We start from the raw sequence: 23,832 nt of genomic DNA, 5'->3' as shown, positions 1-23,832 counted from the left end.
TGTGCAAACACATGACACTACACTCCATGCCACACGACCATCGCCGGCCGTGGAGGACAAGATTGCCCAATTGCTGTCTTCCAACTCTCGGATGGAAGCCACGATAGATCAACTCACGCGAGAGCTCAAGGACCTCCGCATGCGTCAATCCCGATCCTCGAGTGCAAGTAGACGAACCAACAAAAAACGCCGCCGAAGCAAGTCTCCTGCAAAACATCAGGTCTGTTGGTACCACTACCGTCACGGCAATGATGCCAAGAAGTGCCAACATCCGTGTACTTTCACGGGAGACGGCCAGGCCGCACATTAGGGGTTGATGGTGTAGCCGGCCTGGATTACAACCGTCTTTCTTACGTAACCGACCGAACAACCAAGGTCTGGTACCTAGTATACACGGGGGCCGAGATTTGCGTCGTTCCGCCTACGCCTGGAAGATCGACGGCATTGACAAAATATTTCGCCACTACATGCAGCGAATGCTTCACCAATTAAGACGCACGGACAAAAGTCCATCAGGCTCGACATCGGCCTCAGATGGACGTTTCGGTGGGTTTTCTTAATCGCCGACGTTCTTCAACCCATCATAGGAGCCGACTTTCTCCGACTTTTTGCGCTCATGGTGGATGTCAAGCGAAAACTGCTTCACGATATTGAGGCTCGCCTCAACGTGCAGGGAATATCTGCGAAGGGAGTCCAAGAGGAGCCCAGGCCTCCCCCAAGTGGAGCCCAACTCCCAATGGAAGGATATCCTCGACGAATTTCCCAACGTGTTTCGTCCAATTTCAAGAGACATACCAGTGAAACACACCATGACCCACCGTATCGAGACGAAGGAACCCCCGGTGTTTGCTTGACCTAGACGCCTAGGTCCAGATCACCTGCGGATAGCGAAGCAAAAATTTGAGCACATGCTCGAGCTTCGCTACGTCCAGCTTTCTTCAAGGTCCTGGTCTTCGACCCTCCCCATGGCCCCAAAAAAGAGCGGCGACTGGCGTCCATGCGGAGATTACAAAGCCCTTACCCAGAGCACGGTCCCCGATCGCTATCCGATTCCACACATACAGGACTTCATCGGCGCCTTGCATGGAGCAACCATCTTCAGTAAGGTGGACCTCGTGAAAGCATACCACCAAATTCTTGTGGAACCGGCCGACGCCCCGAAGACCGCCATAATAACCTCATTTGGCATGTTCGAGTACTTTCGGATGCCGTTTGGTCTCCGCAACGCGGCCCAGACCTTCCAAAGGTTCATTGACCAAATCCTACGCGGTCTGACCTTCAGTTTCGCATACATGGACGACATCCTCATTTTCAGCGACAACCGGAAAGACCACGTAGACCACCTACGTCAGCCCTTCTCTCGCCTTGAAAACTGGATTGATCGTCAACCCTGCAAAGTGCACATTCGGCGTCGAGGGCCTGGACTCCCTGGGCCATCGTGTCGACAGTCATGGCATACGGCCGCTGCCACAGCGAGTAGAAGCCGTCCGCGAGTTCCCGCAACTTCCTACAACAAAGAAAGTTCGCGAGATTCTCGGGCTCGTGAACTTCTACAAGTGCTTTGTTCCTCAGTGCGCTACTATCCTCCAGCCCTTGCATGACGTTTTGCAAGGAAAGCCAAGCAAGAACGCTGTTTTGACTAGGACACCAACTGCTGATGCAGCGTTTTCCGCCATCAAGGAGGGACTTGCGAAAGCTACACTGCTGACCCATCCAAGGGCTGGAGCACCAATATCAGTCATGGTAGACCCCTCTAACTCCGCCGTCGGAGCTGTCCTCCAGCAGAGCATAGACAGAACATGAAAACCAATGGCATTCTTCTCGAAGAAGCTGTCAACCACTGAGTGCCACAGCAATTTCGGAAGGGAACTACTCGGAGTCTACCTTGCCATGAGACACTTCTGCTACTACCTCGGGGGCCGATCATTTTTTGTGATGACAGATCACAAGCCGCTGACGTATGCTTTAACATCTAGCAGTGAAACGCACACGGGAAGAGAGATACGGCAAATGGCTTACGTCATGGAGTTCACGACGTACATCCGCTTTGTACCAGGCAAAGGGAACTCCGTAGCAGACGCACTCTCTCGAATTGGTGTGAACACCTGCTCTACCCAACGGAACACTATCGGCTACGAAAAACTAGCAGCAGCGCAGAGCACGGATACAACACTACCACATCTGCGGGTAATGACGTCACTGAACCTCCAAGACATAAAGATTGCGGAATGCAAAGCGACATTGTTCTGCGATGTGTCGACAGGACAACCGAGACCATATGTCTCCGAGAAGTTCCGAAAACCTATTTTTGAAGTAATCCACTCTCTTTCACAACCCAGGAATTCCAGCAGCACCACATCTCATAACTCCTCGATTCATCTGGCCTAAAATCAACGGCGACATCCGCAACTGGACACGCACGTGTGTGCAATGCCAGCGCGCGAAAATGGGTCGGCACACGACTACACCGCTCGGCAAGTTTGCACCTCCTGATGGCGTTTTAGCAACATCCACCTCGACATAGTGGGACCACTCCCGCCAGCCGATGATTGCCGGTACAGTTTTACCTGCATCGACCGAATGCCCGTGCTACAGCAGAAGCCGTAGCACGGGCATTCGTCAGCATGTGGCTCAGCCGTTTTGGAACACCATCCACCATCACGACAGACCGAGGAAGACAATTTCAGTCTACACTGTTCCAGAACCTCTCGCGGATCCTAGGTACAAAGCATATTCACACTACATTCTATCACCCCATCTCCAGGGGAATGGTGGATGGTTTCACAGACAGCTAAAGGCCAGTTTGAAGACGAAAGGTACAGCTGCGCCTTGGACGGAAACTCTACCACTCGTCATGCTTGGAATACGCACGTCCCTAAAAAGTGACCTGGGATGCAGTACAACAGAAATGGTGTACGGCACGCCTCTACGCATCCCTGGTGAGTTTCTAACAGCTGCCACCAACACCAAAACCACCACACCAGAGGACTACGCAAGCCGTCTACGTTCCTTATTCGAGAAACTACGACCTACGCCCACACGACAGCGGAACTCTCGCAAGGTGTTCCTCAGCCCGGAACTGTCACCTTGCACCCACGTGTTCATACGCACAGACGCCGTGAAGCGACCGCTGCAGAACCCGTATGAAGGACCATTTAAAGTTTTAAAACACGGGGACAAGTACTTCCCTATGCTCGTAAAAGGACGTGAAGATACAATTTCACTCGACAGGATAAAACCAGCACATCTCGAGCCACCCCAAGCACACGCAACTCCAACTATAGTACGACGTGTACACTTCACGGGACCACCTGGTCGCTCGTCTCCTCCACCTCCTCGCTAAGGGGGGGGGGGGGGGGGGGGGGAGTACCTGTAGCGGCACGCTGCAGCGAGTAAAGAAGACGAAGACCACCAGCACGAGAAAACACCATCACTTGCACGCGGGGGCACGAGATGACAAGGCGAAGGGCTACGCAGTCCATGTTCTACGATCTTTAGATTTCGGCTCTTTTGTAAATAATGTAAATATACAATTTGTTAGCAAATGAGAATATCTTTATTGCTACAACTCCATCTACGGCTTCGACATCGGCAGCAGCGTCTACATCTACGGCGGCTTTCGCAGACAAACGTGGCCGCCCACGGAAATACGCCACAGCCTCCTTAAGCGTCCTCCTCTAGGCGTCGTTTTCGACGTCGTCCTAGACGTTGTCATCTAGGCATCGCTCTCGACGTCATTCTAGACGTCGTCTTTAAGGTCGTCCTTGAAGTCTTCCTAGACGTCGTTCTTGACGTCGTCCTAGTGGTCGTCGTAGAAGTCATGCTAGACGTCGTCTGTGGGATCGCCCGAGAGGTCATCCTAGACGCCATCCTCGACGTCGTCCCTGACATTGTCCTCGACGTCGTCCTAGAGGTCGTCCTAGACGCCGTACCTGGCTTCGATCCCTAGAAAGTCGTCATCGAAGGTGTCCTATACGTCGTTCCTATACGTCGAAACATTACTCGAAAACCATTTCTCCCGCGGGACTATAATGCTTTCGCCCTCCTACACGTAAGCAGTTTTTTTTTTGTTTATTTTTCGTATGATTCATGCTCACTAGATCAAATCAACTTAGGAATTTCTTGGTCTATTATAAGCTTTGACTCAGATTGCAGAAGTCAAGACAAGCTCGGTTCAATTAATCTATGCTACACAAAAAAAGATGTATTAACACCAGAACAAAAATTAGTTATTTACAAGTCTGTAAAACGTACAGCTGCTAAAATTTTAATTAAAAGAGCGTTGACACTAAAGTGCAAAGAAAAGCATCGTATACCATACTCAAACTTCGCTTTCTTAAAGCTGGTATGTAAGGTGAGGTAGACAATTATTTTGTAACAGCGAAACGAAAAAAAAAAAAGAATTAGGGAAGTGAGACTATGTAACTAACTGACCGCTCTCAAACGCCATTTGCGCTTTGAATATAAGATAGAGAGAGAGAGAGAGGGAAAGAGAGTCGGTCGTTTTTTAATATAAGCTTCTGCCGCTCGCGTAAGTCACGCTTTTTCACGGGGGTGTGATATAAGATGGAAATTATTCTTTCTCAGAACCGAGCAGGCAAAAACAAACGAAGAATAGGACCATTTTCACTTTGAGTAAAGCGCCTCTGCTGCGTGTGTGAATGATGCTTCAGTTCTTGAGCCTTTGTGTGTGCTGTCGACATTTTGAGATAAAGTATAAAACGTAGCGTTTTATACTGCATCTCGAAGTTTAAGCTATTTATATTTAAACCTTAGAGGTTAGAGGGGGATCGATGCCAATTTGAGTTGTTCTTTTTACTTTCTGAAACGGAACCGGAATTGAATCGTAGATTGAACCCGTACTGAACCGGTAAACATTTCGGTTTGACACTCCGATTTCAAGTACATTATTTTATTCTACCTTAGTTGAAGCACCTTGCGAGCAATCTAGAGACTATGATAGAGAAAGCGGGTTTCTGCTTTCCGGCTCGTATAAATAAACTACTACGAATCGTAGACAGCTGAAACTATAGGCGAATCTTATGCTAGCGGTGTGGATAGAATGCGGAAGTGGGAGAACAGGACGTTACATGGATAAACAAATAAAATAGCAAAACGAAAGCCTTTTATAACCCGAAGTCCACCTAGGCCTAATATCCGTCAAATCAAGAAATGGCGTTAAGCACTGGTGGTACTTCTGCGAAACAAACTTGTCAGGAAGAAGATATTCTTGTGTTCTTTCTTGCTGAAGAGAGTTTTCACTGAAGTGAATGACACAGGCACCCGCAATGTCATCCCTTGATTTGACGGCACGGTAAAGTTTTCGGGACCATTCCGTGAAAACAAAAACAAAAAAACGTCTAAAGGATATATAAAAATTTTAATTGATCTGCGTTCCATGATACCCAGGCAATTACAGACCTGGAGAACATGACTTTCTTTTGTGAAGAAAAGCAGAAATGGATAATTTTGTAAACGTAGTCATATTTTTTTTTTACTGCCATTTAAACTATTTTGGAGCACCTTGCGATGTTAATTGTTGTTCAGTTGAAAATTTCATTTTAGCGCCTTTAGCAGAGAAGCGCCGAGATGTCCAAGAAAATTTGGGATTAGGCCTTGGTCTACGTCGGCACACATATAATTTATTACATCGTTTAATATTTTTATCTACAGTAATGTCCGGATCTCAGACTTAATCGCATTCGATCACCAACTCTAGCCCCACATTCACACGGGGTTTCAGCGTCCTGCGTTCCGTGCGGTTATATTACCAGGGTTCATTTTCTTTGTAGGACCCCATGTTTACTACATGACTTGAATCAAATCAGCTTTCACTTACTCTGCGTTTGACTTGAAAATTTTTATATGTTTAGCCAACGATCATTTGGGTGCACACGACAAACATTGCGACTCGCGGCAGGCTTACCGCTCATTCACACTGGAAGCGGATCCGCGTTCGGTAAGCGGTTGTGAACGCGGTTGTATAGGGAGTATTCACTGGACGCCATATTTGTGGGTGCTGTTTAGAGCGCATGCTCAGAACGAGCTCATATCAATAGGCTGCTAAGACCGACACTCTTGGTGGTGCGGAACGCACGTTGCAAAAGAACTTTAGAAGCTCGCCGTCAGCACGCGCTCAGCATTCGTGCACACAGCTATGGTCGCCAGTGAATACTCCAATTGTACGCGCCCTTGATGTCATTGAGTGCGCGTGCACTTGTACTGGATCTTTATACAACCGTGTTCGCAACCGCTTTGCGAACGCGGATCAGCTTCCAGTGTTAAGGAGCGGTTAGACCCGTAGAGGAAAGTGAAGCCCCCAGCCTCGACATCGATACCGTACGCACTTCGGGCTAAAAACAGAGTCCGAGGTCATGTCTGCAGGAACGGGAACGGAAGTGTTTGTGACGTAGCTATTTGCGTTTCATTTCATCTGTCAACCCGTTTTCCTGGAGAGTGATAAACGACGACGCACGCGCCAAGTCCGCGAGGACATAGTTCTGGAAACGAGGGATCAAGGAAAAAAAATGTCACCCGAGAAAAAAAAGATTAGCTCCCATTTGTACTTAAAACGCTGGCCCGGTATTGAACTTTTCCATACACGAAATCAACTTTCTGACCGTACGCAACTGGGGTGGTGCTTGCTGTCGACGTGTGCAAACGCTTCTTCTCACTCGAAGCTGGTTTCTGCTCACAATCAGTGCCTACACCTGGTGTATACAAAAAGTGCCCACACCTGGTGTGTACAAAAGCGAGCTTGTTTGTAAACAGCGTGCTGGTGTATAGAGGAAAACGTATCTCCGCCATGCCGCTTTGGGCGTGGAGAATTAGGGAGTTTTAGCTCCATGTTTTTGCACGATTTCCAGGCAGGCTTCGAAACTTCAGCACGAACTGCCAATATTTGTAGCTATCAATTGATCTAAAACTACATTGACCTAAGGTTTAATCTCAATACTTTAATTTTATCGCGTTACAGCCAAAGCGATACCGGATTAAAGGGGAAAAAAAAGGGGGATTTAAGCTTACACGGGTGTGAATTCATTCAAGTTGTTTTGCTTGGGAGTTGAAGGCAACATCAGGTAGTTTTGGGTAGAATTTTGTAAAAGAAAATGCTTTGTGTGCAACATCTATAAAGTCATCGAGTCCTCGAGGCAGCGCTTTGATGGAGTTCCACGGTAACGCGACAAACATCGAGTTCTGAACGGGAGCACTATCAGCTTAGTCGCTATAGTCCCGTCACACGATGTAGACAAACATCATCAAAATATATAAGCCACGAAGTGGTCGACGGCGGCGACGGCACTGTCTGCCGTTCGAAGTGTAGCGACATAAGTAATCGTAAATACCCACAGAAATGTCATGGTGTGATTAAGGCTGGTTCAAAAATTGGCGACTGAATCCGACCGACTGCGTCAAGACCGCTTGCAACCAGTTACGACGAGATGGTTGCTAAGGCAACATGAGGTCCGCGCAACGCGTCGTGGAGGAACGCAAGAAGTAGTGACGCAGTCGGTCAAACTCGACGCAAGTCAAAACCAGCCTTCACTGTGAACTAGGACGAGCGCTAAAGACTCCATAACCAGTTGCTCTAACGGCTGAAACGTTCGTGGAGGGAAGACGCATTAAAAGTCTATAGCTTCGCGTCTCCATCCTTTGGTGTGGTTTGTGCTGAGATTGTTGTCAATGGTGCCCCGAAACTACGTGGTGTTTTGTCAACGAGCCTTGAAGAGAGTCAGAGATCGATCGGTTTTACCTTCTGTGTTAGCAAAAAAGTAACATTTTTAAAGTAGATAATTTTATTGCACCTTAGTTGAAGTACATTGCGAGCATTTTACAAAGTACGATAATTAAAATGAGGCTCTGCGTTTGGATTCGCATAACGAAACTAAGCATCGTCTATAGCAAAAAATGCGAGCGCAAAAGACGTTAGCGTTAGGATAGAATGTTTCAATGCACATTCGAAACTTAGCGTACGGCCATACTCAACACATGTTGAAAAATTAACTAAATTGAAGGATTAGAAAGAAACAGTGTACATGACAAGGACGAAGGTGTACCTTTTTCCTGTGTTTTTTACTTGTTCAGTTTTTTACTTTAGTTTTTTTCCTATCCTTCACATCCACCAGAAGCGCCCTTCAGTTCGCTGTATCATAAAAGCCGTACCTTTAGGATCAGACAGAGAGCACAAAATAGCCTCGTTTCCGGATGTCACTGTGAAAGCAACGGAAATGGTTGGCATGAAAAGAATATTAGACTGCAGAATTTCGTGATTTACAGGCAAAATTTCAGGGTATTATTCGAGTGCGCGGTTTGGCAGAAGTTTTCACGACACGATATTGCAGGCAGGCTGTTTCATCGGGAAATTTGTGTGGGGCTTCTGTGAAACAAAATAACAGATTACAACGTGTGACTTTGTTATATAGCGGGAAAACCTAATTGGTGTGTGTCACGTTACAGTGACCTCAATTTCTTTGTTAAATGTAGCGGGGAAACTGAATAGGTGTGTGAGTTACATAACGTGAATTACCCCGCGAGATTTAGTGGGGAAACAAAATGGATGTATAGGTTACGTGGCGAATATTTCTCCGTAAATTTAGCGAGGAAACTGAACTGGTGTCTAGGGCACATGACGTCACGTCACGTGACGTCAATTTCCCCGCTCGCTAAATTTAAGAGAAAATGCACGGAAAGAGGGACGGACGGAAGGACAAAAAAAATGTTGAGGTTTCTTTTTTTTTTTTTTTTCGGAGCGGGAGGGTTTTATTAAATATAATTTCATGCTTTAAAACTGTCCCCAGACATGTTCGATGTATGCCAATGTATGAAGCAAACATGCGTCGAAAATGCTTGAGGAGTGTTCGCAGATAGTCCTCATATCTGCAGAGAACAGCGTGTCTTTTCTATGGTTTATATTCCTAGATGGGTAAAATGTTTTAGTGGGTAGCTTCTTCGGGACGTTGAAAAAGGAAAATCTTTAATAACTGTCCACACTGAACAGAGCATTCTTCGTGCACGACAAAAACCGCGTCTGCACCGCATGCAAAAGTTCCCCCCCCCCCCCCCCCCTTCCCCCCTTGCCACTCTCCGGATCCGCTCTGTGTGCACGCGCCGCGGACACAGTTTTTAACTTTTTATCATGCACGATGAATGTCTTGTTTATAGTAGACTGTCCTTGAGTGAAACTTCGTCATGGCAGTTTAAGGCCGTTGTGCTGAGACGGCCTGTGCTCAAAACAATTTTAAATGAAAAGCGTTGTCATGTCGAAGTTTATTCAAAACTCACAAACATGATTTTTTTTTTTTTTTTCGCGCGGAACACTACAATATGCTTTTTGATGTTTTGGACAAATTTTGTTTTAATTGTTGGGCCATTATGGATTTTGTTTTTGTTGATACCTAGGCAAGAATAAATGACTTTTCAGTGTCTGTTTTAGTTCTCAAAAGGTTCGGTAGTCAACAAGCTGGAACTGGTAAAGCTTGAAAAAATTAACTCGAAAATCAAATTGGGCAATTGGCGCGATGAACAATGTTCGTTGCGATTATTAGAATCGGTACACACAATTTTCGCGATAATTAAATATGAAGATACAGATACAATGTGTGCAATAAGCAAAAAAGAGTGGTAAACAATTGATCATGCGATTATAAAATGTAAATAACTTAGCCCTGCCGTTATCGAAGTGGTGACAGATGTACCGGGGACCTTGCACAGGTTTCGCTAGAGCATATGTCACGGTGAATTATACCTGAAATGAGGCAACAAAGAGGGCAGTAGAGTGCTGGAGTAAATTATCTACAGAAATTTGAACGATACACAACTAACTAGCACAGCTGGGAGACAGGCGGGATAGAGAAAAATTGGAACTCCCTCCCATGTGACTACGGCCCAAAGTCTCTATTCTACGCCACACTGGGTCTGGTGTTGGGGTGACTCCGACAAGGTTCAACCAGAGGAGAATCGTCAACTCACTCGCCGGGGTGAGGCGGTGGGAGGTGCAGTTTTAATTGCTTTGCCCGATCCCCTGAAAGTATTTCTGGCGATCACCCCTACGGCCTGGTTATAGTTACAGGAATGTATTAGGCCTAGGAAGGGAGAGGGCCCTCATGACTTAGGTATAAAAAAAAACGCGATTTCTTATGAAGAGATCAGGTTTTTATGGTTTTTAGGATAGTGCGCCCAAGCTACCGCCCGTTATAAGGAGCACAGCCGTCAATATCTATCCATTCATTCGACAGTAACTTGAGACTATGGCACAAAAAATTAACTCCAAAGTTGTAAGATAACAAAAAACAAAAACACAAAAAAACATTGACTTCAGTTTTGGCTTAAAGTCAGCACTTATACTACCTAGTAGCCGGCACGCTAATGCTTTTTCGTTAGTAATATGCTCATTAATTGCGTGCTCGGAATAGTTAGTGCGAGCGTTCTTCGCTGTGTGACACGAATCTCCGTTTTTCTTTTAAAGATTACATTTTTTGGCCACTGTAATACTACATGATTCCCTACGTCGGTCTTCAGGCGTAATCCAACATCCGCCTTAGGATTAATTTTGTTGAACGCCATTATTGGCGAAGAGATAGAACTGCTTTCTCCGGCTTGTCTTACACAGAATTTGAGCTTAACCAACACAAGTCTCGCTCATATTATTATTTGCGTCATCGACCAAGAGCGAAAGCGGAGCATTGATTGGTCACAGGTGCCGCGTCAGGGTTCTGGTATAACTCGTGTTCAACCTGTCCGTCATTGATTGGACACGAGCACAGGCCAAACGCTGACATAGTTTGGCTACGTAAGCCGAGCGCTGCGTCAGAAACAGACAAAATAAATAATGTCGTTGTCCCCATGGGTTTAGTTCTCAGCTTATCTGCTAGGAGCGCGATTGCTGGGTCAAATCAACGATAGGGCGTCGGTCGGAGCGTCCTTCGCCGACACATATGGAGGAAGTTGAATGCCAGATGCCACTTGATCGCTTTCGGCATCCTGCGAGGAATCGAGCCTCGGCATCCGGTGTGCAAGGCCCATAATTTTAACCCTGTAAAGTCGTTGCCCCGGGAAATCGCTGTTTAGAGGGTCGCTCGTTATAACCCCTCCCGTTTTGGGACTTTAAGGGCCGGTTCTCACATGCAGCGAAGAGCTGATGTAGCGCTGCTCACGTGTCGTCTGCTACTTATCATCTGCCATGAGCAAGAGTTTTGACGGTACGATACAACGCTGATGAAAGCTCCCGTCAACACGCACTTAGCGCGAGGTCAGCGCTATGCTTGTAGCGCTCCGCTACATGTGTACACCTCTGACGTTTAGAAACGAGTTAAAGGAGCTGTGCAACGAGAATCAATTGGAATGTTTTTCTCTCTACACGAGCTTACTGGCACACCTGGGACTCAAGGATACTCACACGCAACGCCATTGGCCAAGAAACTCCTTTGTTGCGGTGTAATTTCAAGGACAAAATCGATCATTTTCATTCAATCTCTCCTTTGCAAAATTTGATGACGTAACTCGGGGATCGCAGTACACCCAAGTGACGATATTTGAATGCGGTTCATAGATTGGACCCGAGCATTGCGTGGGCAATCGACTTGGGCTCGTGACAATTGCTAGCTCGAGAAGCGTTCGGGTTGTGACCCGTGTCCAATCGCTGCAACGACGACAACAGCCGAGCCATAACAATGTCTGGAACTCAGCGCGTGTCCTGCGCTTTGCCAACCCCAGCGCGTGGCTATGAGCAACACTGGCGGCATATAATCGGCTCCAGATCACGTGGCCGCTTGTTCTGGCTGCGAGTTGAGGGGGTGAACGCTGCTCGTTTTTCTTTAATTTTTTTCTGGGACTTCTATTGCGTGGGGTGAAAAACGAACGCGTGTTTCATAGGTCTTTAACGTTAGGGATCCGTTTTAAGCGGTATTTGCACAAAGTGCAAAAATTGTTGCGTAGCTCCTTTAAACATAATCTACGAAATCCGCTAATGACAATCGCAGGGTTGTATTTTGTACAGATGGCTAAATATTTTCTTCCAAACGGCCGATTCCAGCGAGCGCTCGAAGATCAGCCAACGGAAAGCGCGATGCGTCTCGGGATATCCGGCGCCTCCAGCGCGCTCGTGACGTCATGATTTCCTTCACGGGCAATGCTACACGAAAGCTGGGGCGTCCTTGCGAGCTTCGCCATTTGGTGGCGTCAGTGCGATGCAACCTGGACATTCGAGGTGCCCGCTCTACTCTTCCCGCTGCAACACTCTAAAAAAAAAAAAAAAGGTGTAGCCCTTACACAAACTTGTCACATATACGACACCCCTAAACTACAGTTCGCCGTGCTGCGCACTGGCGTCAAACTGACGGCCCCAACTTTTACGAGAGGCTTGACCACGGTGCGATGTAAGATATTAAAAACCTAAAGTTCGCATTAAAAAGTAAAGAAAAAAAAACTGGGGTTTTGCAGTACTGCCAAGAAAACCACGATTACTTTTTATAGTGAGTTACACTTAAGCTATTTTAATAAGTCGTACAACTCGGCTATCAGGCCACTCGTGAAAGTTGGCAGCGTCGGTTGAACGTCAGTGCACTGTACGTCCAACTGAAGTTTAGGAGTGTCGTACATGTGACAAGAGGTGCAAGGGCTACACCCCCCTTTTTTGAGTGTGTGAAGTTGAATAGGCCCGGGAGAGAAGTGAAATCCGGTTCGGCTAAGTTCGACAGGGCTCGGGCGCACGTAGCTTCCCGCCGTGCTTTCGCGGAACGGCGCTGCTTTTAGGGGAAGTTTGACGTAACAGCACTCGATTTATTTGTTTTGAATAACGCTTCGGTGTCTTTTCCAACAAAACAATGGTGACTCCGTGGTTTGGCCAGAGCGTGGTTGACAATTCGACAATGAAATAGGCACTACAGTTTTGTTGCAGTACCCTCTTTGAATTATGACATATATCCCTCGCTGTAGTCACCGAAACAGTGAGAACGACCAGGTGTGTCGTTGAAACGCCTGGCCTCCAGCACGCGCTCCATGCCTTCGGCCGTGCTTTGGCTCTTATGCGCACGCTCGAGGTTCACGAAACGCCGAAGAGTTGTGGATAGAGATGGAATAACTTAAGCTCCTCCCTGCCGCTTTCACCTTGTCAGGAACTATAATGTACAGCGAGGACCCGAGGGTGCGGTGGCCGTTTAAAGGTGCAGATTCAGGTCGATTTGTGAACGTCTCGCGCTACAATTTTCTACAAGTATGTTCCCGTAGGCGATACATTTGTTATTCAAAACAAACTTATTTTTACAAAAGTACAACTTAGCTGTTGTTTCTGGAAATTATCAAATAATGTTGTGGGCCACTGTGGCGTTTATTGTGACAAAAAAGTCATAAAGAAATGGCTAAAAAATTAATTAAATTGTTTTCTTTTTTACTCCCTTTGCATTGCCAAAATAACCGCCAGAGTTACCCATCATGTAATTTGGTGGTTTTACGGGAGCTAGGCTTATCCTTCATTTTATTGTTTATTCGGAGAAAACTCTCAGTGCCTCTTGGGCATTATTGCGGGGTGCGCAGGGCATTATATAACAAAGAATTCTCGCGGCACACAGCTTCCGCTGGTAATGAACTCCACTCTGATGTGGTACGTTTTCCTCTTTTACCAAGGCATTTTCATTTGTCTTTTTTTTAACCAGGTGTACTCATCCCTCACTACCCCAAAAAGCGTCATCATTACAGGGCACGCCCTGCATTGTTGACCATGTCAGTAATTGGAAGAAAAAAGAAGGGCGAGAGGGGGACTTGAAAGGCAAACCACTAGAACACCTGCAGCTTTAATATGAATTCTCTAATTAACTCAACTCAAGCTGACATTGTTCTTTTAACCGAAACGTGGCTCACCCCTGAGTTTCATGACTCTGAAGTTTCCCCCTCGTGTATGAATTACAATTTTTATAGATGTGATAGAATGTGCAAGCGGGGCGGGGGAGTACTGATTGCTGTGAACAACCGCCTGACGGTGTAACATGTGTTACGCCGTCAGGTGGTCTGCTACAGACCACCTGACAGAAATAATGTCTTTGTGCCTCTATTACAATATTCAGTTGTCAGTTCAGCGCTCGTCCTGTGTACTCCTTTTCCTCCCGTCCTTGTCGTTTGCGCGCTGTTTCCATTATTTCTAAGAATGTCTCTACGATATATCTTTAAAATTACCTAAAGCAACGCTTATACTTTTAGGAAAATTTAACTACCCCTTTATCGACTTGAACAAGTTATCAGCAAATGACAATGAATCAAAATATTTCATCAATATGTGTTGGGATTTTAACTTGACTCAACTCATTACTCAGCCAACTCGAATCACTAATCACAGTAGGAACCTACTTGATCTTTGCTTATCTACAGATCCCAATGTGATTAATAACCGGTAACTACTACCTGGGCTCAGTGACCCCCTCATTGCACATTTTAACTTTTCGTTTTCTATTCTGCGAAAATGCATTCTTCATAAACAAATAAAAGATTACAACAAAGCCGACTACAATTCTATTAACACTGATCTAGAAGCATTTTATGTGTTTTTGAGGGAGGCGTTTCAGAGTTACAGAATTAAAAAAATCTGGCTCCGTTTTAAAAACAAATTTTCATTCCTCGCAAATAAATGCGTGCCACTAGTGAACATCAAGACAAATAGTCACAACCCCTGGTATACCAAAGCAATCAAGCGACTAAGCAAAAAAAAAAAAAAAGATTATTCAAGCGTGCTAAACAGAAACCTTTAAACATAGAGGCGCAAAATAAATATGAAGAGTGCGAAAAATTATATCGATATGAAGTTACAAAAGCCAAATTAAAATTTTACGGTACCGATTTATTACAAGTATTGGCCGACAAACTCAGACAGTTCTGGAACGTAATCAATCCGAAGCCTTTCCTCCCTCTTGCACTAACCAATGACGAAGGTCTAGTTCTCTCCGATAACCAGTGTGCTGATTGCCTAAACAAGTATTTCTCTTCCGTGTTCACCTGCGAAAATCTTAACAACATCTTAACAACTACCTGCCCTAACTCATCCGTCTAAAGAAACCATTACTATCGACTATTCTGGGGTTATCAACGCTATTTAAAATCAGAAACTTTCCTCGAGTACTGGCGATGACCTCTTCAACTCAAACATATTAAAAAATACGAAGCATGCATCATTTCTGTTTTTAACCGAAATTTTTCGTGAATCCCTTTTTTTCAGTTAACGTCCCTCATGACTGAAAAATTAGCCGTGTCATCCCCATACATAAGTCCGGAAACCGAAATTCGCCTTTAAATTATCGCGCTATGTCAGTAACCAGCATTCCTTCAAAAATCTTGGAACATATAATATTTTCTAATGTTATGAGATATATAGAATTTAATACCCTTCTTACCATAAACCAACACGGATTCAGGAAAGAATTATCATGCGAACCCCAACGCCTCGAATTCGTACATAACATTCATTTTAATTTAGACCGTAAACAACAAAGTGACGCTATCTTCCTTGATTTTTCAAAGGCCTTCGACAGAGTTCCCCCAAACCGCCTTATAATGATACTTCACCAGTTAAAAATTGACCACTTCATCATTCTTCATCATTACTCAGATTTCTTAATTTTTTTCTGATCGCTGTCGATATACCGTTGTTAATAACTCAGTATCATCCAAAACAAGCGTAACATCTGGCGTTCCTCATGGAAGCGTGCTCGGACCAGACTTGTGCTCGTTACTTGAAAAATGTAATTGATTACGATTACAAATTACAGAGCCTCAAATCTAATGAATTAGCGCTACAAATTACTTTCGCTGAAAAGTAACGGATTGCTTTGCTCGTTAAGTTTCAAATTACTTTCACGTTACTTTTTTCGAACACTTATCCAGAAAACAATAGAAACAATTTTGATATTTTTCAAAAATGTTCTGCAACACTACTTTTCATTTCTCATACGCCCGTATTATGGTAGTCCTTTTAAAGAATAAAACATTGTATTTAAGAGAAAGAGCGTAGGTGCCCTCCGTTCACCTGTAAGCTGACAAATCAGCGAAAGCTGCAACCACACCCGCCATCCCGCTAGCTTACCGCCTCCGGAAATGATCGCTGAAATTGTGCAAACAAGGCTAGCGGTGCGCATGCCCAGTAACAGCGTCCCCCCCCCCCCCCCCACACACACACACACACTACGAGATTTGAAGCTAAAGAAGCGATCTACGAAAGCTCCCTTTTCCTTGGGTGTTTCTCCTGTTATTCACACAAAAAAAGAAAAACTTGGTTCTAACGTTACAATGTATAGCCAACTCAGAATGCGGTGTCCTAGCTTACCTTGATGTGTTTCCATAGATTTGAGTTTGTTGTTCTTGCTGATGACAATGTGTGTGTGTGTGTGTGTGTGTGTGTGTGTGTGTGTGTGTTTTGGCAAGTAAAGTATGCATGGAAACTCTAGGTTTCCGTTCTCCTTAATTCCCTGAATTACGAACATCTCATTCATTAAGAGATGGCCATGGAGACGACGGACACTCCATAACCGAAAACTCCCAGTCAAAGAAAAAGTGGCGGTTACGGGTTATCGATCGTTCATCGGTTCTCACTTTCATACCAGTATTCGTGGAGGCCAGGAACGGGGAGAGCTTAGAGAGCTAAAGAAGCGGTAGCCATTGGTCTCACAAAACAATAGAGGACCACACCACTTTTACGTGTTCTCTATCTTTCTCTCGGTCAGCACTCGTTAAATAGCCTAACCCCCACTCAACTGTAATGTGAGGAGTGGACTCGACCACCATGCCCAGACAAATAAACCAAAAGAAGTATCGTCCGCACCCTCGAAGACGATGCTCTTAGCCTCGCGCCTAGCGCTTTTCAGCCGTGCCTCAAGAGCGTGCTAGAATACAGTAGTGCACATCGAAGACAAAGAGAATTCGACCCCTCGCGCGAGGCTACGTCGTTTGTTACGCGAGTTGTGAAACCGTGAATCGAGGGGGTATGGATTCGCGTTTGATGCTGTTGTGAAGGAAGAAGTAAAAGTGCTGCGGCGCGGGCTGCGCGCACTTGCACTGGGACTTGCATGGCGTCTAGTTCGATTATGACAACTGGCGACGAGAGATAAACCTTAATATATTGACGCAGTGCCGCGACGAAGATATCGAGGAGAGGTACGTGACAAGATGCCGGCCGTCGGGAAGCTGGAAGCGTTTGATGCAAGTACAACTGAGTTTGCGGAATACCAGGAGCGTGTTCTCCTGTATTTCCTGGCCAACGATGTTGCCGAGGAAAAGAAATCGGCCGTATTTCTGACGAGCTGCGGGACAGCAACGTACTCACTGTTACGAAGTCTACTCGCGCCAACGAAACCAGGGGAAGCGACGCTCACCAAAATCTTCGCAGCTCTCAATGCCCATTTCCAGTCCAGGGTATCGGAAGTTGTTGCAAGCTTCAAATTCTTCTCAAGGCGACGGCACGAAGGTGAGGCTGTCAGTGACTATGTAGCGGCGCTAAACAAGTTGGTAGATGACTGCAACTTCGACGCCACGCGCGACCGCATGATGAGGGACCAGATAGTGTCCGGTATCAACGACACGGGAATGCAGACACGGTTATTAGAATCGTCAGACCTGAACGTTGAGTCTGCAAAGCAACTGGTCATTGCAATGGAAGCCGCAAGGAAAGACGCCCACACCCTCTCTCCTCAGCCTAAGTCAGCGGCCGCAGTGGAGCCCACCAACTTTGTGGAACCTCCCAGACGGAATGCGGCTAACGCAGTCGAGCGTGGCTGTGATCGGTGTGGAGATAAACATCAAACGTCCCGGTGTCGCCACCGGGCAAGCACCTGTTTCAAGTGTGGACGTCAGGGGCACATTGCAAGGGCCTGCAGAGCGGCACCGACTGGCTCAAGGAATCGAATGGACTATCGCTCTGTGCACCAAATGGACGACCTCCAGGAAACACAACCCGAGGTAGACGAGTGCGCCATGTGGTCGCTGCGATCAACGGGACCCGGGCCCATGCAGATTAAAGCCATCGTGAACGACGTGCCACTAGTCATGGAGCTAGACACCGGCGCCAGCGTTTCCATCATCGGTGAGCAAACGTTCAATGCACTGTTTCCTGGAACGCCATTAGAACACTCCGAAGTGAGACTGAAGAGCTATTCGGGAGAGCTCTCATCGGTTCTGGGGAAGATTACTGCAGCAGCCAAGGTGGGAACACTTGAGTCGACACTACCCTTGTTTGTGGTGAAGGGGACATGTCCGACATTGCTGGGCAGAGACTGGATGGAAGCATTCAAGATTACTATTTCAAAGCCTGAGGGGGTGAATGCTGTCCGTTCCGTCACAAGCCTAGTCGAACAATTCAGCGAAGTTTTTTCAGACACGCTTGGGACAATGCAGGGTGTGTCAGCAAAGATCATCCTGAAGGAAGGGTCAAGACCGAAATTTTTTAAAGCACGGCCAGTGCCATTCGCACTCCGAGACAAAGTAGTAGAGGAACTTCAGCGTATGCAGCGCGAAGGCATCATACGCCCTGTCAAGACGTCGCAGTGGGCTGCACCCGTAGTTCCTGTTGTCAAGCAAAATGGCCGCGTACGCCTTTGTGGCTACTTCAAGATCACCATCAATCCAGCGACGGTCAGCGAAAGCTATCCAATTCCTAGGATTGAAGAGCTGTTCGCGAAACTGACCAATGGGGTGAAGTTCACCAAGCTCGACCTAAAGGACGCGTATGAACAAGTCCAGCTGGATGCACAGTCACAAGAATTGGTCACGATCAACACTCTGAAAGGCCTGTTCACGTTTACAAGGCTTCCGTTTGGCGTGGTGTCCGCCCCTGCCTTGTTCCAGCGAGAAATGGACAATCTCCTGGGTGATCTGCCGCACGTTGTGGTCTATTTCGATGACATTCTTGTGATCGGCGCAAGTGACGAAGATCACTGGAAGAATCTGTGCCGGGTCCTCGGGCGCCTTCAGGAGGCAGGCCTTCGCTTGAAGCTAGCCAAGTGCGAGTTCATGAAGGAGCGTGCGGAGTATTTAGTACTACTCCACATATATAGTATATATGTGGAGTATCATTACGCGCAATGGGTTGCACCCCAGCCCCAAGAATGTGGAGGCTGTCCTCTTGGCCCCGATACCGCAGGACGTCAAAAGCCTCCAAAGCTACCTGGGCCTTATAAACTTTTATCGAAAGTTCATTCCCCGACTTTCTGCAGTACTGCACCCGCTGAATCGTCTGCTGGTTTTGGACGTACCATGGACCTGGACGTCATCTCAAGAGAAGGCTTTCTCCCAGAGTAAGTCCTTACTGGCATCAGCAGAAACGTTGGCCCATTTCGACCCAAAGAAGAGAACTGTGTTGGTCACGGACGCATCTCCGTACGGTCTCGGTGCGGTTCTTGCACAGAGGGAGGCGTCGGGAGAAGAGCGACCTATCGCATTTGCGTCGCGGAGCCTGGTTGCTGCCGAGCGAAACTACAGCCAGCTTGATAAGGAGGCGCTTGCTATGGTGTTCGGAGTGACGCGTTTCAAGCAGTACCTTTGGGGGCGTTCCTTTGAGGCGGCCACTGACCATAAACCACTCCTGGGGCTGTTGGCAGCTCACAAGCCCATTCCCGAGTCATGTTCGCCACGCATCTTACGCTGGGCATTGTTCTTGTCGGGGTATGATTACACCTTGAAGTACAGGCCTGGCGGACGGATTCCTCACGCAGACGGACTGAGTCGGCTGCCCTTACCAACAACCGAGTTTCAGGTCGAGTGCCCCCCAGAGGTGTTCATGCCGCATGAAGTGACGGGCTGTAGTCCTGCTGAACTTTTGATGTGTCGGAAGCTCAAGACTGCGCTGAGCTTGCTGCGACCCGATCTTCGGACCACAGTGAACCTAAAACAGCTCCACCAGGACGTGCGCAAAAATGGACCATACACTAGGATCACGGATATTCCGCCCTGAACACCAGTCTTTGCTCGGAATTTTCGACCCGGACCTAGGTCGTCCATGCACACCAAGTGTCGACCAGCCTCCTGTAGGCACAAACGCTGCTGACACCACACCCTCGTCAACGGAAATCTCCCCGGATGTGGGCACAAATTCAGCTGTGAATTCTGGGGATGATATGCACCAACCCGCCCAGTCCAGTGTAACTACTGACCTCGCAGTCAATCCGGACGCTGCTGACACCACAGCCTCGACTACGGTGATACATCAGCAGACCCCAGTTCGTCGAGGTACACGAGTGCGGAAGCCCGTGGTGCAATTTTCGCCCTAAGCAGTGGATGAACATTTGGCTGTGCATCATTTTCGCATATCTCTTTTTGTTGTGTTCTAACAAACATTTTGCCGTGCATGTTTTCTGCAAAATTTTTCTACTATTATATATTTCACTACTCCTTGTGAGAGGGGAAGAAGTGTTGTGAAGGAAGAATAAACGTGCTGCGGCGCGGGCTGCACGCACTTGCACTGGGACTTGCATGGCGTCTGGTTCGATTATGACAGATGCCTGTGCAGGTGGCGGGAGACGTCGAAGCAGTTGGATAGGGTGAAACGGTGTAAAAGACAGAAACAAATAGACACGAAGAGCTTTCTCCTGCCCGGGAGAAGAAGAAAAACACGATGGAAGGCGACGGAGAGCTTACTCGGCGTTGTCTTACTTGATCTTTGTCTTTTGTATATTTTTACATGCCTTGCACGTTTTGCTAGTGGTTCTAGTGACCGGTCATACAAAAAATTGTGTTCTCTTTTCAGCTATTCTCCCCTTCGTGATGTTTTCTATTTTGTTGAACTTGCTCTCTTTATGCTGCTGAACGTTCTGCTCGTATTGCTCCAGTTACTGTACTATGCTCCTATTTAAAAAAAAGTAACGAGTAATTAAAGTAATTTGTTACCAATATTTTCTAACGAAATTACATTACAGATCATTTCCAAATAAAAGTAACGTGGCGATAACAAAATTACTTGAAAAAGTAACGGATTACAAGTAATTCGTTACTTGTAACGGATTACTTCCTTATGTCTGGTTCGGACCACTTTTTTTTTATTTCTATATCAATGACCTCCCTATTTGCGTTTCTTCCACAATCCGCCTTTTCGCAGACGACTTGTCATCCATTGCACAATGCTGTGATAATTGGCAGATGTCACTGAACTTAGATAAATGCAAAGTACCCACGTTTTCTCGCCTTTTGTCACCGTCTTCTTAAAACTACAGCGTTAACGATCTTATACGCGGTTCATCCTCATCTTACAAATACTTTGGTCTCCATATAACCGCCAATCTAACATGGATCACCCACGTAAATCACATTGTTGCCAAGGCGAAAATTTCACTTGGTTTTCTGCAACGGAATTTAAGACTCGCCCCTCTTAAGTGAAACAAATGGCATATCTGACATGAGTACGCCAAAACTGGAATATGTTGCATCCACATGGTTCCAGTGGCAAACGTATCTGAAAGATGAACTAGAAGGTATCCAGAAAAGAGCGTTACGATTTCTTTATTGCGACTACTCTTTTTACACAAGCGTGTCTGAAGAACTGCTCAAACGAGCAAACCTCCCTGAACTCACATCAAGGCGGTAAATATTTAGTTTGAAACTGTTTTCGCAAGATTTACCACCATAACCCAACAATTAGAAATAAACGATTGGCTCCTCTCATTTAATTTTTTCCGAGATTAGATGACAACTGTAAGATACAACCCATATATGCATCCACAACTTCTTGCGCTAACTCTCCCATACCTTTCACATTAATTGAATGAAACGCGTTGCCAAACATTGTCACAGCTAACAATATAGATTTCTTAAAAAAATGTTAGGCGAACTTTTAGATTCCACAATTAGCTAGTATTTTTAAATTTAAGTGTGTTTGAACTTTTTGTCATTTTTCGTTTTAATGTTTTGTTTTGTTGATTATTTTTGTTTTGGTGTTCATGAGTGTATATGCTATTATTAATGACCTACAAATATGAGCCGCCCATCCCTTGTATAATGCCTTGTTTTAGGGTCTTTAGGGTACTAATAAATAAATAAATATATAAATATTGAGCAAGTTGGTTGCTGACTTTCATATAATCAGCTAAAAAAAAAAAAGAAACCCAAAATAACACGAAAATGAAATAAGAGTATTTCGGTGACTTCTGCGGAATCGACGATAGCTAGCGGCTAGAACAGAAAGCTATGACGGCAGATTCGCTCGACATTCGCTCGCCATGGCTTTCGCGAGCGAATCAGACCTTCATTGTACCTGGCGGTCTAAACACGAGGCCGTGAAAGTAGGTTAAAAAAGTACGCGATGAAAATTGCCAATACAGAAAAGTGCAAATTTGATTGTTCTCGCGCTTATATTAATCAAAGTTACACAAGATCTATCAATCTTACCATATCAGCAATAGGGTGTGCGAGGCCTATCAACCAAACAATCTTCTTCGGGTCACCTTGTACGTTCATTGTGACCCATGCGCCGAAGAATCCGGTAAGATAAAAATCCTCGAAAAAACAAAGTCCCGAACGCCGAAGAAATATTTTCCCAGATATTAAACATCAAAACGCAAGGCGTCATCCGATGCTTTACATATCTCTCTTTGATAAGAAGTTTCGATCTTTGTTGACAATCTAAAGCCGGGGTAACACTGCTTATACATTATACAATAGACAGTTTGCATTCATATTCGAACGTGTCACCGCGAGATTTGTGCTTCGAATGCCGAATGGCCATGAGTTCAAGGGGAAACTGCGCGCGGCATTAGAACCACGAATATTACTGTAACTCGCGTTTGCAGACAGTCTTTTGTATAATGTATGAGCAGTGCGAGAGCGGATTACAATTGTAAAAAAAAAAAAAACAATTCGTGCTTTTTTCTCAAATGTAAAACTTCAAGCTTCATGATGCACACTTTCTTTTTTCTCTTTTTCGTATCTTGTTGTTTGCCCTTTTAGTACCTCTGCAGTGCCATGATTGGGGCGCATTTTTATCCTGCTGCGGACGACGGATGTTTGCCCGTTCAATATTGGCTTTTGATTGCTTTGTCGCACAGGCACTCAAACAGGAAAGAGCACAACTGCTGCGGTTCACAGAAGGACATGCCTCCCGGCGTGTTTTTTCTTTGTATTTTGCTTTGGCACGTGCGCACACAGGTATACGCCATTTCCTTCAGTGCTTTAAAATAATAATCTTGCTCATATATATTTTTTCTTCAAAAGCGATAAGGTTGTTTGTTTGTACGAAGAGCTTCAGAGATGCTACGTCCTTTCCATTTACAAATGATCCACAGAAAAGTGTGCAGTCAACGAATTCTCGTAGAAAGATGCGAGCAGTCATTCTTATCAAAACAAACCGATAAAGTGCACATGGCAAATGTGATAGTCATTCCTTTTTCATTTTTGTTGGAATAGTTAAACTACGGTAAATTCGATTTCATTCGCACATTCTGCTAATTAGAAAGAAACACTTCATTTTCGCGACGCTATACAGGCCCAATTAAAATGAAGGAGAAGGTTTTAAATTATTTTTTAAAACCAAATATAAAAGTCTGAAACAAATTTCGTACATCATTTGAATAAATGAAGGTCCCAAAACGTTTTAAAGGACGCCCATGTCGGCCTGCCATTCTTCCGGATCTGAAACATCCAATTGTTGAAGCTGTTAATCAAGTAACAATAGGAATCAGTTTATTCGTGTATGACAAGAAATGAACTACCGTTTTTCGCACACACTAAAGATGAGCGCGAAGACCTCAAGACCCAAAGTCGTTTTGTCTTTTGAACCTTCCTTTATCCAGTAACGAGCGGAATGTGTTTTTGTATTTTGCAGCTTGATTAAAAAAAACTTTTAAAATCCTCTCTTTCCCTTTGAACAACCCTGTG

This window comes from Ixodes scapularis, unplaced genomic scaffold, assembly GCF_016920785.2.
Source record: "Ixodes scapularis isolate PalLabHiFi unplaced genomic scaffold, ASM1692078v2 PGA_scaffold3__209_contigs__length_174095766, whole genome shotgun sequence".
Lineage (NCBI taxonomy): Eukaryota > Metazoa > Arthropoda > Arachnida > Ixodida > Ixodidae > Ixodes > Ixodes scapularis.
Note: the sequence above shows the minus strand (reverse complement) of the source record.